This window comes from Leptosomus discolor, chromosome 1, assembly GCF_034619465.1.
Source record: "Leptosomus discolor isolate bLepDis1 chromosome 1, bLepDis1.hap2, whole genome shotgun sequence".
NCBI lineage: Eukaryota > Metazoa > Chordata > Aves > Leptosomiformes > Leptosomidae > Leptosomus > Leptosomus discolor.
The window spans coordinates 156056659-156062794 of NC_141391.1; positions in this window are offsets into that span (position 1 = coordinate 156056659).

Below are 6136 nucleotides of genomic sequence, written 5' to 3' on the forward strand. Positions count from 1 at the left end.
AGGAGGTCATTAATGGCTAATGGCAGATTAGTCAGGTGGGTCACTGTCCTAGGTTACAGTGTAAGATGTGCCCAAAAAAGTATTCTATTACCATCTTCAGGAGCTGTTGAGACCAGGTGGGGCGGTGCTCCCTGCCTCCCCCCTCTGGACTATCTCCTGTCAATGGGCACAACAATGCCTTATCGCCTGACCCATCGATAACTCGCTCCTGGGCTATCTCCTGTTAATGGCCCATCAATGAAATGAATTGCCTCATGACTCGCCATCCCATTGTGAGATGCTCCACCTGGGGGGAAGGAGCCAAGTAGTCCATGCCAAATAAAAACGGAGATTTCGAACACCCTAGCAGCCTTCTTCCACTGGATTCCCAGAGGAGTTTTTCCCCCCACTGGAGTTCCAGAGGACAAGAGCTACCTACCTACCACTGGACCTTCAGAGGAAGACCAGACCCTTTTACAAGATCGCTGCTTCAACAGAACTACATCCATCACTTCAGGAGGACTGCAGCCACCATCTTATCGGACTGCTACTGCCACCCTAACAGGGTGTCAGGTTGTATTTTCTGACTCTGTCAGTGTAAACCAATGGGTTGGTTTTTTTTCCTGCCTTGTGTTATATATATATATATATATATACATATATTAGTAAAGAACTGTTATTCCTATTCCCCATATCTTTGCCTGAAGGCCGCTTAATTTCAAAATTATAATAATTTGGAGGGAAGGGAGTTGCATTTTCCATTTCAAGGGAGGCTCCTGCCTTCCTCAGCAGACACCTGTCTTTCAAACCAAGACAGTCACATACACTGACCTTGCTGTTACAGATCATTACAGTCCAGCATACAAGAGGATGTGTAGGATCTTGCTTATAACTCTCTCCCATCATTATCCTCGGAAGCAGCAATAGCTGCCAGCAGCACATGGTGCCACCAGCTGACCACATTGGCTACCAGCTACGGACCATTTCCAAGTGGAACCAACTCAACAGCAATCAAACAAGGTGCCTGGAAAAGCCCGCAAGAAGAGCTAAATCTTTCCTGTGTGGCTGAATCAAGAAGGGCTTTGCAATAACAAAATCTGTGGACCTGTTTTTCTCTTTTTTTGTTCTTTTATGAATAGGGACCTGCAAACACATTCTAGCCTAAGCCGCCACATCATGCCTGTGTCTGGTTAAACAGCCTCCCTCTTCCGAAGCCTGTGGCAGGCACAGCCCAGGGTGCTGGGAGGCCAGGCTGGGGCATGCCCAGGACAAGGATCAAGACCTGGGCCCTTGCCCACCCATCCTGACGCTGGGATACTCTTCATTTTTGCTGCGAGGTGCTGGAGCATTTCACTGGCATGCACTTCTAGGCCTCATGCCACCATTCTGGGAAGTGCTGCAGCTCTTCCAGAAAATGGAAGAAAAGCCCGATCCCTGGTGTTGCTGTGTAGAATCCCCTATGAGGCTCAGGTGCTCAAACAGAAGGGTGCAGTGCCACCTCTGGCAGCCCACAGCAGCCAAGACACCCCCAGAGGTGTCAGGATGGTGGATAGCACCTATGGGAGACCCACAATGCTCTCAAATAGCAGCAGGTGAGCAGGTAGGATACCTCCTCTGGCATCTCAAATAACACCAGAAAACTGTGCAGGCACCTGCATCCCCCTTTGTCCAGGTATTGGGGCAGCTGGAGCAAAATTCAGTCATCCATAAAAAGACAAGAAGTCACTGTTCAGGTAAGTACCCGGCACTGTACAGTCTGCTCTAGCATTTACGTCCAAAAGGCAGAGATTTAGATGCAACACTTCAGTAAACCTCCTAATGGTTCCTACTGAACCCACAATTTGCTCATCCCAAACCTTTGCAGCCCTGTTTGCCTTGATGGAGTAGCTAGTGCCTATCACGCCTCTTTGGGGAGTCACAAGTTTCCTGCTAGTTGTGAAAATACTGAATGCCAATTACACGAGCCAAAAGAACAGCAGTGACAAAGCTCCTGGTGGCAGGGAAAATAGCGATCCTCCATCCAAAGGGAGCAACTAAGAGTGCAGTGAAACTGCTGCTGGGACCCTGTAGAAGGATGCTGTGATCCCACACTGGAGGGCTGCGAGGCCACGAAGGGCACACAATGCACAATGCTGTGCGTGAGACCAGCTGGGAATTTTGTCAGTAAAGTCAGAGAGCTTCTGAACGTGATATAGGAATGATCAGATACTCCCACTATTAAGTCAAGATTTGATTAGAGATTAGATATTTTTTTCTTTTCTTTTCTTTCTTTTTTTTTTTTTTTTTGAGTGAAGTTTCCTTACCTCTGCAATATCTCAGGCACGGAGCTGCAGACCTTTCCTCTTTTCTTGCTGTTTCTTTCTCTTCTGCTGTTTTCTTTTTACAGTGCTGGCAGTGCTGTGGGTTTGGGATTGAGCTCCCAGGAGTCAGGTTTCCTCCTCCACAGCCACAGGCAGGTCCCTCTCCACCCACTTCCACGCCTCAGAAGTAAGTGGCACAGGTGGGGTGCCCCAGTGCTGACTTATGCTGGTCCTGTGGCACATACAGGTCCTCCACAGGTGCTCCCCACCACAGGGACCACCCCAAGGTGATTGAGGGAGGGCACTGGGGAGATACTCCTATTACTACACCAGCAAGATTTTTAGCTGACAGGTTTTTAGGGCAGGTCCCTCAGCATCAGCACCCATAGAAGGGACCTTTGCTAACCCTGCAAAGCCATGAGCAGCACCTGGGTGCTGCAGCCAACAATCCCCCCTCAAGCCAAGTGAAGCCAACTCAGGTGCCGTCGCCATGAAAAAAAGGGGCCTGTTCATCTCCTTAATCCTTCTAAATTTCTTGACTGAGAACCAAGCTGCAGAGAACATTCATGGCTTAAACTGCGGCAGTGATCTGGGCCTTACTGTGCAATGAATCTCTGTGCTACAGGTTGGGTTGGACAGTGAATCTGAGCTCGATGGCCACGTGCTCTTGACTGAACCTTTACTACTCAAGTGTGTTGGTGTTGGTTTTAGTTTCTTCCAACGAAGACGCTGAGATGATTTCTGTCTCTGTCTTCCATGAGGGCTCCCCAAACCTTTCTCTTCTGAAATACATATACTGAGCTGGCAGCAACGCTGCAATACTTTTATCAAAGCATATAACTCTCATGCTGAATCTCATGCTTCCAAGCATCAGGAATACATTTGCTACTAGCCAACATGTGCTATTTCACAGCTTTATTTTCCGCTTAATAATATCTAATATTCAGCTACAGCCGTTATTGGCATCTGCTGAACTAGATGCACATTCTGGGCTGCCAGATTCGTACCATTATGTTTTCATTGCAAAAACTCAGTGTGCATGCAATTACAGGCAGGTACAGATGTTTTGGCATTCCAGCTTACCAGCACAGAAGGGAAAAAATGACCAAAATACCAGTGAAATTCTCAGCCAGAGAGATGTGCTTTTGGGCCCAGGTGTTAGGAGTTGAACAAAGGGTTGCTATGCCTATTGGGTTTTTTAACCATCTCATGATATTTTAGTTATTTGCCACAGTAATGCAAAGACTGATCAGAGTGAGGTGTGAATGGAAACATCTGCATGTGTGAAAGCTGCAGGAGAAACAAGAGAGCAAGGGTGAGAAGAAAGATCTCCATGTCGGCCAAGGACATGACAGAGAGCCATCACGCAGGTAAACACTGAGGAAAGTGCTGTTCACTGCAGAAGCCAAAGGCCGAGATCCAAGAAACTGTTGACTCCTTGTGTTTATGAAAACTGTTCAAAAACCAGTTCATCATCATCAGTCTAGAAGACCAAAGAGACTGGACAAGAATTTGATATCTGGTTTTCCTCATCCTCTAAGTCGCCAAAGTTGTCCTGGCAGGAGGGCCTGGTCACAGACAGCAATGGGTCTCATGAGAAGGAATAAAAAATTCAGGAGAGAATGAGTGTGAGTGACTGAAACCAGTTTGATTGACTTTGTTATCATTTCCCTTCCTACATGGTTATTCACTGAGGTTTTTTATATCGATTTCCTACAAAATTGTGTAACTGGTGTCACGAGCTCTCAGAAACAAACACCTTCCTAGCAATGAGATGAGCTTTGGATCCAGAAGCACCCATTCCTCCCTAGGCACTGATCCTGGGTATGCCTCGGAGGTCCTGACTTGGGAAGAGTTTTCAGTGAGGTCGTTACAAGTCACATCTCCTCCAGCAATGGATAAAGTCCAGATAAAGACCCCAGGGTGTTGTATCAAGGTCTACTAGTCTGTGACAGTGTTCTCTACTGGATCTGACCACATTTGGTAGCTACATTCAGTGCATCAGCTAGAAAATATGGTCCCATTCAGCTCAGCAGCTGAGCAGGGGAACAGGCAGTCACTGCTCCAAAATCCCCCCTCATCTTCTGCAGGAAAACCTTCTAAAAACAAGGCACTCTGGAACATTTCTGGGTTTTTAAATCAGTCTTAAAAACAATCCAGATGAAAACTAGGGCTCTCCTCAAAGTGTATAAGAACAACCCTGCCTTTCAGCAGCATTTTCTCTGAATGCTCCCTGATTATAAGTGGGCTTAGTCCCCTTGTAGAGTGGGGAAGTGCCATTCCCCGTATCACAAATGCACAAGTGAGCCACAGGCTTTGCTGCGTTACTCAGTTGTTCACAGAAAGGGAGAGCTGAATAATGAATTAAGCCAAATTTTTGAATAGCTGTTTGGTACAGTAAACAACAGACCATCTTGTCACCTGCAGTATTCACGGGATAACTTGTTTTTCTTGCTTAAAATGTAAACCTCAGACAAAAAGCAAAACACCAAGAAGCTCTAAAAGGAACAGATATTCTATTCCAGGTAATCATCTTCTCAGTTACATTGCAATCACATGGAAGGGTGCAATAAAGATAAAATATGTGTTTGTACAGAAAATCCACCCACTGTTTCATAAAGCAAATTGTTTTCTCTGTGTTTGGTAATGCATCAACCTAGTTTGGCCTTTCTTGCTTCAAGACAGCTTTTTTCCTAAACAGGAACAAAGAAAATAGGCTGGAAGGAAGAAACAAAGGTGATGTGCATATGCTGAGCAACTGTGACACCAGCTGCATTCACATCCATGTGGTTTTTGTCTGTACCATAGGTTACCTATACCAGAAGAACTGCTGGCACAAGGCCATGCGTGGGTCATGGACATGCTCCTGTGCCTACCTCTTCTCAGCTCTAGCTGCAGCTTCAAACCCAAGATGTTGTTAAAAGGGAAAAAGACTTTATTGGTAACTGGTGTCCAATGCCAGTATGGCTTCTTGAGACCACAAGGGACAAACTGGAACAACTGCTTTGCCTGGGGCTGCTTTTTCTCCCTGGTCACTGTAGCAGGAAGGTGGCTCTCAAGCCTGACTACTGCAGACGCGTGGCCCATGATGACTATTCCACTGTGTGTCCTGCTGGGAATGCTCCTAGGTGGGTTTCTTCGGGGGAGCTTGCTATCAGGGGTATGAGGTTTGAAAATAGGTCACACACCATGGAAAGGAGCACTGTCACCTCCAAATCCATCAGTATGCTGTGTTGGGATTTTACATCCTCCGCGGTTTAAAAAAAAAAAAAAGCCTGTTATGGTTAACATTATTGAATTTGAAAGATTAGTAATTCATGAATATTTAGGAAAGAACACAGTACATCAATATTTCAAATTCATCTAAACTGTTTTGATTCCTCTCTTCTTCCTGTTCATTAGGTATTAGCATTTCTACAGTCTGCTTTAACAACCCATCTTGAAAAATGCAGCACAGGGGGAGTCATCTTAAGTCTCCAGTGAGAAATAAGTCAATAGAAAGAAATAAATTTGCTGCCAATGTGGAAACTGGCACACTCTTTTGTTTACGCTGCTCAAAACTAACACTTTTGTTAAGTGATGACGTGTGCAAACGTCTATAATCCAGTGCTGTCAAGCCCTGGAGCAAATCAGATAAAAAGAGGGTTGTTGTAGCGAAGCATGTAGAAAATTGCAAGCCTGCAATATGATCTTTCTTTAAGCTGGTTTGCATTGTGTGCTAAATGAAGGGCTGCAATTTTATAAGGGACTTAATCATTGTCATATGATCAACCACAGCTTGAAACAACAGCCAAAACATATTTTCCTCGGAAAGAAATATACCACAAACACAAGGCAGTAAATGGAGCAAAACACAT